The sequence below is a fragment of the Gorilla gorilla genome, chromosome 5 (assembly GCF_029281585.2).
Source record: "Gorilla gorilla gorilla isolate KB3781 chromosome 5, NHGRI_mGorGor1-v2.1_pri, whole genome shotgun sequence".
Classification (NCBI taxonomy): Eukaryota; Metazoa; Chordata; class Mammalia; order Primates; family Hominidae; genus Gorilla; species Gorilla gorilla.
The window spans coordinates 7,712,709-7,725,381 of record NC_073229.2 but is presented as its reverse complement, the minus strand read 5'-3'; positions in this window follow the sequence as shown (position 1 = coordinate 7,725,381).

Sequence of the window (12,673 nt, the reverse complement as noted above, 5' to 3'; positions counted from 1 at the left end):
TGGTGTAGATATTTCCATGTTCATACAGATGGCGGTGTAGATATTTACATGTTCATACAGATGGGGTGTAGATATTTCCATGTTCGTACGGATGGCAGTGTAAATATTTCCATGTTCATACAGGTGGCGGTGTAGATATTTCCTTGTTTATACAGATAGCAGTGTAGTTATTTCCATGTTTATAGAGATAGCAGTGTATACATTTCTATTGATATACAGATAGCTGTGTAGATATTTACATGTTCATACAGATGGCGGTGTAGATATTTCCATGTTCGTACAGATAGCGGTGTAGGTATTTCCATGTTCATACAGGTGGCGGTGAAGATATTTCCATGTTTATACAGATAGCAGTGTAGTTATTTCCATGTTTATAGAGACAGCTGTGAAGATATTTCCATTGATATACAGATAGCTGTGTAGATATTTGCATGTTCATACAGATATCGGTGTAGATATTTCCTTGTTCGTACAGATAGCGGTGTAGATATTTCCATGTTCGTACAGATAGCAGTGTAGATATTTCCATGTTCATTCAGATAACGGTGTAGATATTTCCGTGTTCATACTGATAGCGGTGTAGATATTTCCATGTTCATATAGTTAGCGGTGTAGATATTTCCATGTTCATACGGATGGCGGTGTAGATATTTACATGTTCATACAAATGGCGGTATAGATATTTCCATGTTCGTACAGATGGCGGTGTAGGTACTTCCATGTTCATAGAGATGGCGGTGTAGATATTTCCATGTTTATGCAGAGAGCGGTATAGTTATTTCCATGTTTATACAGATGGTGGTGTAGATATTTCCATGTTTATAGAGATGGCGGTCTAGATATTTCCATGTTTACAGAGATAGTGGTGTAGTTATTTCCAAGTTTATGGAGACAGCGTTGTAGATATTTCCATGTTTATACAGATAGCGGTGAAGATATTTCCATGTTTATACAGATAGCGATGTAGATATTTCCATGTTTATACAGATAGCAGTGTAGATATTTCCATGTTTATAGAGATAGTGGTGTAGATAATTTCAATTTTATACAGAGAGCAGTGTAGATATTTCCAAGTTCATACAGATAGCGGTGTAGATATTTCCACGTTTATAGAGATGGCGGTGTAGATATTTCCATGTTCATACAGAGGACGATGTAGATATTTCCATGTTTATAGGGATGGCGGTGTAGGTATTTTCATGTTTACACAGATGGCGGTGTAGATATTTCCATGTTTACACGGATAGCGGTGTAAACATTTCCATGTTTACACAGATAGCGGTGTGGATATTTCCAGGTTTATGCAGATAGCAGTGTAGATATTTCCATGTTTATACAGATAGCGGTGCGGATATTTCCATGTTTATTCAGATAGCGGTGCGGATATTTCCATGTTTATACAGATTGTTGGGCAGATATTTCCTTGTTTATACAGATAGCGGTGTAGATATTTCCATCTTAATACAGATGGCGGTGTAGATATGTCCATGTTCGTACAGATGGCGGTGTAGATATTTCCAAGTTCATACAGATGGCGGTGTAGATATTTCCAAATTTATAGAGGTAGCGCTGTAGTTATTTCCATATTTATTCAGAAATCGGTGTAGATATTTCCATGTATATTCAGATAGCTGTGTAGATATTTCCATGTTCATGCAGATAGCGGTGTAGATATTTCCATGTTCATCCAGATGCCGGTGTACATATATCCATGTTCATACAGATGGCGGTGAAGGTATTTCCATGTTCGTACAGATAGCGGTGTAGATATTTCCATGTTCATACAGATAGCGGTGTTGATATTTCCATGTTCATACAGATAGCGATGTAGATATTTGCATGTTCATACAGATAACGGTGTAGATATTTCCATGTTCATACAGATAGCGGTGTAGATATTTCCATGTTCATACAGATGGCGGTGTAGATATTTACATGTTCATACAGATGGCGGTGTAGATATTTCAATGTTCATACAGATGGCGGTGTAGAGATTTCCATGTTCATACAGATAGCGGTGTAGATATTTCCATGTTCATACAGATAGCGGTGTAGATATTTCCATGTTCATACCAATAGCGGTGTAGTCATTTCCATGTTCCTACAGTTAGCGGTGTAGATATTTCCATGTTCATACAGATGGCGGTGTAGATATTTACATGTTCATACAGATGGCGGTGTAGATATTTCCATGTTCGTACGGATGGCAGTGTAAATATTTCCGTGTTCATACAGGTGGCGGTGTAGATATTTCCATGTTTATACAGATAGCAGTGTAGTTATTTCCATGTTTATAGAGATAGCAGTGTATACATTTCCATTGATATACAGATAGCTGTGTAGATATTTGCATGGTCACACAGATAGCGGTGTAGGTATTTCCATGTTCGTACAGATAGCGGTGTAGATATTTCCATGTTCATACAGATAGCTGTGTAGATATTTCCATGTTCTTACAGATAACGGTGTAGATATTTCCATGTCCATACGGACGGCGGTATAGATATTTCCATGTTCGTACAGATAGCGGTGTAGATATTTCCATGTTCATACAGTTAGCGGTGTAGATATTTCCATGTTCATACAGATGGCGGTGTAGATATTTACATGTTCATACAGATGGCGGTATAGATATTTCCATGTTCGTACAGATGGCGGTGTAGGTATTTCCATGTTCATAGAGATGGCGGTGTAGATATTTCCATGTTTATGCAGATGGCGGTTTAGATATTTCCATGTTTATACAGATGGTGGTGTAGATATTTCCATGTTTATAGAGATGGCAGTCCAGATATTTCCATGTTTACAGAGATAGTGGTGTAGTTATTTCCAAGTTTATAGAGACAGCGTTGTAGATATTTCCTTGTTTATACAGATAGCGGTGAAGATATTTCCATGTTTATACAGATAGCGGTGTAGATATTTTCATGTTTATACAGATAGCAGTGTAGATATTTCGATGTTTATGGAGATAGTGGTGTTGATAATTTCAATTTTATACATAGAGCAGTGTAGATATTTCCAAGTTCATACAGATAGCGGTGTAGATATTTCCACGTTTATAGAGATGGCGGTGTAGATATTTCCATGTTCATACAGAGGACGGTGTAGATATTTCCATGTTAATAGGGATGGCGGTGTAGATATTTTCATGTTTACACCGATGGCGGTGTAGATATTTCCATGTTTACACTGATAGCGGTGTAGACATTTCCATGTTTACACAGATAGCGGTGTGGATATTTCCATGTTTATGCAGATAGCAGTGTAGATATTTCCATGTTTGTACATATAGCGGTGTGGATATTTCCATGTTTATTCAGATAGCGGTGCGGATATTTCCATGTTTATACAGATAGCGGTGTAGATATTTCCATCTTAATACAGATGGCGGTGTAGATATGTCCATGTTTGTACAGATGGCGGTGTAGATATTTCCATGTTCATACAGATGGTGGAGTAGATATTTCAAAGTTTATAGAGATAGCGCTGTAGTTATTTCCATATTTATTGAGAAATCTGTGTAGATATTTCCATGTATATTCAGATAGCTGTGTAGATATTTCCATGTTCATGCAGATAGCCGTGTAGATATTTCCATGTTCATCCAGATGCCGGTGTACATATATCCATGTTCATACAGATGGCGGTGAAGATATTTCCATGTTCATACAGATGGTTGTGTAGATATTTCCATGTCCATACAAATGGCTGTGTAGATATTTCCATGTTCATAGAGATGGCGGTGTAGATATTTCCATGTTCATACAAATGGCGGTGTAGATATTTCCATGTTCATAGAGATGGCGGTGTAGATATTTCCATATTTATAGAGATAGTAGTGTAGTTATTACCATGTTTATAGAGATAGCAGTGTAGATATTTCCATTGATATACAGATTGCTGTGTAGATATTTGCATGTTCATAGAGATAGCGGTGTAGATATTTTCATGTTCATACAGATAGCGGTGTAGATATTTCCATGTTCATACAGTTAGCGGTGTAGATATTTCCATGTTCATACAGATAGCGGTGTAGATATTTCCATGTTCATACAGATAGCAGTGTAGATATTTCCATGTTCATACAGTTATCTGTGTAGATATTTCCATGTTCATACAGATGGCGGTGTAGATATTTACATGTTCATACAGATGGCGGTGTAGATATTTCCATGTTCATACAGATAGCAGTGTAGATATTTCCATGTTCATACAGATAGAGGCGTAGATACTTCCATGTTCATACCAATAGCGGGGTAGACATTTCCATATTCATACAGATAGCGGTGTAGTTATTTCCATGGGTAAAGAGATAGCTGTGTAGATATTTCCATGTATATGTAGATAGCTGTGTAGATATTTCCATTTTCATGCAGATAGCGGTGTATATATTTCCCTGTTCAAACAGTTAGCGGTGTAGAGATTTCCATGTTCATAAAGATAGCGGTGTAGATATTTCCATGTTTCTACAGATAGCGGTGAAGATGTATGCATGTTTACACAGATAGTGGTGTAGATATTTCCTTGTTCATCCAGATGGCTGTGTAGATATATCCATGTTCATACAGATGGCGGTGAAGATATTTCCATGTTCATACAGATGGCGGTGTAGATATTTCCATGTTTGTACGGATGGCAGTGTAGATATTTCCATGTTCATACAGGCGGCGGTGTAGTTATTTCCATGTTTATACAGATAGCAGTGTAGTTATTTCCATGTTAATAGAGATAGCTGTGTAGATATTTCCATTGATATACAGATAGCTGTGTAGATATTTGCATGTTCATACAGATAGCGGTGTAGATATTTCCATGTTCGTACAGATAGCGGTGTAGATATTTCCATGTTCATACAGATAGCGGTGTAGATATTTCCATGTTCATACAGATAACAGTGAGATATTTCCATGTTCATACAGACAGCGGTGTAGATACTTCCATGTTCATACAGATGGCGGTGTAGATATTTACATGTTCATACAGATGGCGGTATAGATATTTCCATGTTCATACAGATGGCGGTGTAGATATTTCCATGTTCATACAGATAGCGGTGTAGATATTTCCATGTTTATACAGATGGTGGTGTAGATATTTCCATGTTTATAGAGATGGCGGTCTAGATATTTCCATGTTTACAGAGATAGTGGTGTAGTTATTTCCAAGTTTATAGAGACAGCGTTGTAGATATTTCCATGTTTATACAGATAGCGGTGAAGATATTTCCATGTTTATACAGATAGCGGTGTAGATATTTCCATGTTTATACAGATAGCAGTGTAGATATTTCCATGTTTATAGAGATAGTGGTGTAGATAATTTCAATTTTATACAGAGAGCAGTGTAGATATTTCCAAGTTCATACAGATAGCGGTGTAGATATTTCCACGTTTATAGAGATGGTGGTGTAGATATTTCCATGTTCATACAGAAGACGGTGTAGATATTTCCATGTTTATAGGGATGGCGGTGTAGATATTTTCATGTTTACACAGATGGCGGTGTAGATATTTCCATGTTTACACGGATAGCGGTGTAGACATTTCCATGTTTACACAGATAGCGGTGTGGATATTTCCATGTTTATGCAGATAGCAGTGTAGATATTTCCAAGTTTATACAGATAGCGGTGCCTATATTTCCATGTTTATTCAGATAGCGGAGCGGATATTTCCAAGTTTATACAGATAGTTGGGCAGATATTTCCATGTTTATACAGATAGCGGTGTAGATATTTCCATCTTAATACAGATGGCGGTGTAGATATGTCCATGTTTGTTCAGATGGCGGTGTAGATATTTCCATGTTCATACAGATGGCGGTGTAGATATTTCGAAGTTTATAGGGATAGCGTTGTAGTTATTTCCATAATTATAGAGAAATCTGTGTAGATATTTCCATGTATATTCAGATAGCTGTGTAGATATTTCAATGTTCATGCAGATAGCGGTGTAGATATTTCCATGTTCATCCAGATGCCGGTGTACATATATCCATGTTCATACAGATGGCGGTGAAGATATTTCCATGTTCATACAGATGGTGGTGTAGATATTTCCATGTTCATACAAATGGCAGTGTAGATATTTCCATGTTCATAGAGATGGTGGTGTAGATATTTCCATGTTCATACAAATAGTGGTGTAGATATTTCCATGTTCATAGAGATGGCGGTGTAGATATTTCCATATTTATAGAGATAGCAGTGTAGATATTTCCATGTTTATAGAGATAGCAGTGTTGATATTTCCATTGATATACAGATAGCTGTGTAGATATTTGCATGTTCATAGAGATAGCGGTGTAGATATTTCCATCTTCATACAGATAGCGGTGTAGATATTTCCATGTTCATACAGATACCGGTGTATATATTTCCATGTTCATACAGATAGCGGTGTAGATATTTCCATGCCCATACAGATAGCGGTGTAGATAATTCCATGTTCATACAGTTAGCGGTGTTGATATTTCCATGTTCATACAGATTGCGGGTTAGATAACAACATGTTCATACAGATGGCGGTGTAGATATTTCCATGTTCATACAGAGAGCGGTGTAGATATTTCCATGTTCATACAGATAGCGGTGTAGATAATTCCATGTTCATACAGTTAGCTCTGTAGATATTTCCATGTTCATACAGATGGCGGTGTAGGTATTTGTATGTTCATACAGATGGCGGTGTAGATATTTCCATGTTCATACAGATAGCACTGTAGATATTTCCATGTTCATACAGATAGCGGTGTAGATATATCCATGTTCATACAGATAGCGGTGTAGATATTTCCATGTTCATACCAATAGCGGTGTAGACATTTCCATGTTCATACATTTAGCGGTGTAGATATTTCCATGTTCATACAGATGGCGGTGAAGTTATTTCCATGTTTATACAGATGGCAGTGTAGATATTTCCATGTTTGTACGGATGGCAGTGTAGATATTTCCATGTTCATACAGGAGGCGGTGTAGATATTTCCATGTTTATACTGGTAGCAGTGTATTTATTTAGATGTTTATAGAGATAGCTTTGTGGATATTTCCACTGATATACAGATAGCTGTGTAGATATTTGCATGTTCATACAGATAGCGGTGTAGATATTTCCATGTTCGTACAGATAGCGGTGTAGATATTTCCATGTTCTTACAGTTAGCGGTGTAGATATTTCCATGTTCATACAGATGGCGGTGTAGATATTTCATTGTTTGTACAGATAGCAGTGTAGTTATTTCCATGCTTATAGAGATAGCAGTGTAGATATTTCCATTGATATACAGATAGCTCTGTAGATATTTGCATGTTCATACAGATAGCGGTGTAGATATTTCCATGTTCATACAGATAGCGGTGTAGATATTTCCATGCTCATACAGATAGCGGTGTAGATATTTTCATGTTCATACAGTTAGCGGTGTAGATATTTCCATGTTCATACAAATGGCGGTGTAGATATTTACATGTTCATACAGATGGCGGTGTTGATATTTCATGTTCGCACAGATGGCAGTGTAGATATTTCCATGTTCATACAGGTGGCGGTGTAGATATTTCCATCTTAATGCGGATGGCGGTGTAGATATGTCCATGTTTGTACAGATGGCGGTGTAGATATTTCCATGTTCTTAGAGATGGCGGTGTAGATATTTTGAAGTTTATAGAGATAGCACTGTAGTTATTTCCATATTTATAGAGAAATCTGTGTAGATATTTCCATGTTCATCCAGATGGCTGTGTAGATATTTCCATGTTCATACACATGGCGGTGTAGATATTTCCATGTTCATAGAGATGGCGGTGTAGATATTTCCATGTTCATACAAATGGTGGTGTAGATATTTCCGTGTTCATGGAGATGGCAGTGTAGATATTTCCATGTTTATACACATAGCAGTGTAGTTATTTCCATGTTTATAGAGATAGCAGTGTAGATATTTCGATTGATATACAGATAGCTGTGTAGATATTTATATGTTCATACAGATGGCGGTGTAGATATTTCCATGTTCGTACAGGTGACGGTGTAGGTATTTCCATGTTTATACAGATAGCAGTGTAGTTATTTCCAAGTTTATAGAGATAGCATTGTAGATATTTCCATTGGTATACATATAGCTGTGTAGATATTTGCATGTTCATACTGATAGCGGTGTAGATATTTCCATGATCGTACAGATAGCGTTGTAGATATTTCCATGTTTTTAGAGATGGCGGTGTAGATATTTTAACGTTTACACAGATGGCGGTGGAGATATTTCCATGTTTACACAGATAGCGGTGTAGACATTTCCATGTTTACACAGATAGCGGTGTGGATATTTCCATGTTTATGCAGATAGCGGTGTAGATATTTCCATGTTTATACAGATAGCGGTGCGGATATTTCCATGTTTCTACAGATAGTTGGGCAGATATTTCTATGCTTATACAGATAGCGGTGTAGATATTTCCATCTTAATACAGATGGCGGTGTAGATATATCCATGTTCGTACAGATGGCGGTGAAGATATTTCCATGTTCATACAGATGGCGGTGTAGATATTTCCATGTTCATACAAATGGCGGTGTAGATATTTCCATGTTCATTCAGATGGCGGTGTAGATATTTCCGTGCTGATACAAATGGCGGTGTAGATATTTCCATGTTCATAGAGATGGCGGTGTAGATATTTCCATGTTTATACAGACAGCAGTGTAGATACTTCCATGTTTATACAGATAGTGGTGTAGATAATTTCAATTTTATACAGATAGCAGTGTAGATATTTCCATGTTCATAGAGATGACGGTGTAGATATTTCCATGTTCATACAAATGGAGGTGTAGATATTTCCATGTTCATAGAGATGGCGGTGTAGATATTTCCATGTTTATACAGATAGCAGTGTAGTTATTTCCATGTTTATAGAGATAGAAGTGTAGATATTTCCATTGATATACACATAGCTGTGTAGATATTTGCATGTTCATACTGATAGCGGTGTTGATATTTCCATCTTCGTACAGATAGCGGTGTAGATATTTCCATGTTCATACAGATAGCGGTGTAGATATTTCCATGTTCATACAGATATCGGTGTACATATTTCCATGTTCATACAGATAGCGGTGTAGATATTTCCATGGTCATACAGTTAGCGGTTTAGATATTTCCATGTCCATAGAGATGGCCGTGTAGATATTTACATGTTCATACAGATGGCGGTGTAGATATTTCCATGTTCGTACAGATGGTCGTGTTGATATATCCATGTTCTTAGAGATGGCGGTGAAGATATTTCCATGTTTATGCAGATAGCGGTATAGATATTTCCATGTTTATACAGATGGTGGTGTAGATATTTCCATGTTTATAGAGATGGCGGTCTAGATATTACCATGTTTATAGAGACAGCGGTGTAGTTATTTCCAAGTTTATAGAGACAGCGTTGTAGATACTTCCATGTTTATACAGATAACGGTGAAGTTATCTCCATGTTTAAACAGATAGCTGTGTAGATATTTTCATGTTTATACAGATAACAGTGTAGATATTTCCATGTTTATAGAGATAGTGGTGTAGATAATTTCAATTTTATACAGGAAGCAGTGTAGATATTTCCAAGTTCATACAGATAGCGGTGTAGATATTTCTACATTTATAGAGATGGCAGTGTAGATATTTCCATGTTCATACAGATGGCGGTGTAGATATTTCCATGTTTATAGAGATGGCAGTGTAGATATTTCCATGTTTACACTGATGGCGGTGTAGATATTTCCAGGTTTACACAGACAGAGGTGTAGACATTTCCATCTTTAAACAGATAGCGGTGTGGATATTTCCATGTTTATGCAGATAGCGGTGTAGATATTTCCATGTTTTTAGTGATAGCGGTGCGGATATTTCCATGTTTTTACAGATAGTTGGGCAGATATTTCCATGTTTATACAGATAGCGGTGTAGATATTTATATCTTAATACAGATGGCAGTGTAGATATGTCCATGTTCATACAGAGGGCGGTGTAGATATTTACATGTTCCTACAGATGGCGGTGTAGATATTTCGAAGTTTATAGAGATAGCGTTGTAGCTATTTCCATATTTATAGAGAAATCTCTGTAGATATTTCCATGTATATGCAGATAGCTGTGTAGATATTTCCATGTTCATGCAGATAGCGGTGTAGATATTTCCATGTTCCTCCATATGCCGGTGTAAATATATCCATGTTCATACAGATGGCGGTGAAGATATTTCCATGTTCATACAGATGGTGGTGTAGATATTTCCATGTTCATACAAATGGCGGTGTAGATATTTCGATGTTCATAGAGATGGCGGTGTAGATATTTCCGTGTTCATACAAATGGCGGTGTAGATATTTCCATGTTCATAGAGATGGCGGTGTAGATATTTCCATGTTTATACAGATAGCAATGTAGATATTTCCATGTTTTTAGAGATAGCGGTGTAGATATTTCCATTGATATACAGATAGCTGTGTAGATATTTGCATGTTCATACAGATAGCGGTGAAGATATTTCCATGTTCATACAGATAGCGGTGTAGATATTTCCATGTTCATACAGATAGCGGTGTATATATTTCCATGTTTTACAGATAGCGGTGTAGATATTTCCATGTTCATACAGTTAGCGGTATAGATATTTCCATGTTCATACAGATGGCGGTGTAGATATTTACATGTTCATACAGATGGCCGTGTAGATATTTCCATGTTCATACAGATAGCAGTGTAGTTATTTCCATGTTTATAGAGATAGCAATGTAGATATTTCCATTGATATACATATAGCTGTGTATATATTTGCATGTTCATACAGATAGCGGTGTAGATATTTCCATGTTAGTACAGATAGCGGTGTAGATATTTCCATGTTCATACAGATAGCGGTGTAGATATTTCCACGTTCATACAGATAACGGTGTAGATATTTCCATGTTCATACAGATAGCGGTGTAGATATTTCCATGTTTATTCAGTTAGCGGTGTAGATATTTCCATGTTCATACAGATGGCGGTGTAGATATTTACATGTTCGTACAGATTGCGGTGTAGATATTTCCATTTTCGTACAGATGGCGGTGTAGATATTTCCATGTTCATAGAGATGGCGGTGTAGATATTTCCATGTTTATGCAGATAGCGGTATAGATATTCCATGTTTATAGAGATAGTGGTGAAGTTATTTCCAAGTTTATAGAGACAGCATTGTAGATATTTCCATGTTTATACAGATAGCGGTGAAGATATTTCCATGTTTATACAGATAGCGGTGTAGATATTTACATGTTTATACAGATAGCAGTGTAGATATTTCCATGTTTATTGAGATAGTGGTGTAGATAATTTCAATTTTATACAGATAGCAGTGTAGATATTTCCAAGTTCATACAGATACCGGTGTAGATATTTCCACGTTTATAGAGATGGCGGTGTAAATATATCCATGTTCATACAGATGGCGGTGTAGATATTTCCATGTTTTTAGAGATGGCGGTGTAGATATTTTCACGTTTACACAGATGGCGGTGGTGATATTTCCATGTTTACACAGATAGCGGTGCAGACATTTCCATGTTTACACAGATAGCGGTGTGGATATTTCCATGTTTATGCAGATAGCGGTGTAGATATTTCCATGTTTATACAGATAGCGGTGTAGATATTTCCATCTTTATTCAGATGGCGGTGTAGATATGTCCATGTTCTTACAGATGGCGGTGTAGATATTTCCATGTTCATACAGATGGCGGTGTAGATATTTCGAACTTTATAGAGATAGCGCGTTAGTTATTTCCATATTTATAGTGAAATCTCTGTAGATATTTCCATGTATATTCAGATAGCTGTGTAGATATTTCCATGTTCATGCAGATAGCGGTGCAGATATTTCCACGTTTATAGAGATGGCGGTGTATATATATCCATGTTCATACAGATGGCGGTGAAGATATTTCCATGTTCATACAGATGGCGGTGTAGATATTTCCATGTTCATACAAATGGCAGTGTAGATATTTCCATGTTCATAGAGATGGTGGTGTAGATATTTCCATGTTCATACAAATAGTGGTGTAGATATTTCCATGTTCATAGAGATGGCGGTGTAGATATTTCCATATTTATAGAGATAGCAGTGTAGATATTTCCATGTTTATAGAGATAGCAGTGTTGATATTTCCATTGATATACAGATAGCTGTGTAGATATTTGCATGTTCATAGAGATAGCGGTGTAGATATTTCCATCTTCATACAGATAGCGGTGTAGATATTTCCATGTTCATACAGATACCGGTGTATATATTTCCATGTTCATACAGATAGCGGTGTAGATATTTCCATGCCCATACAGATAGCGGTGTAGATAATTCCATGTTCATACAGTTAGCGGTGTTGATATTTCCATGTTCATACAGATTGCGGGTTAGATAACAACATGTTCATACAGATGGCGGTGTAGATATTTCCATGTTCATACAGAGAGCGGTGTAGATATTTCCATGTTCATACAGATAGCGGTGTAGATAATTCCATGTTCATACAGTTAGCTCTGTAGATATTTCCATGTTCATACAGATGGCGGTGTAGGTATTTGTATGTTCATACAGATGGCGGTGTAGATATTTCCATGTTCATACAGATAGCACTGT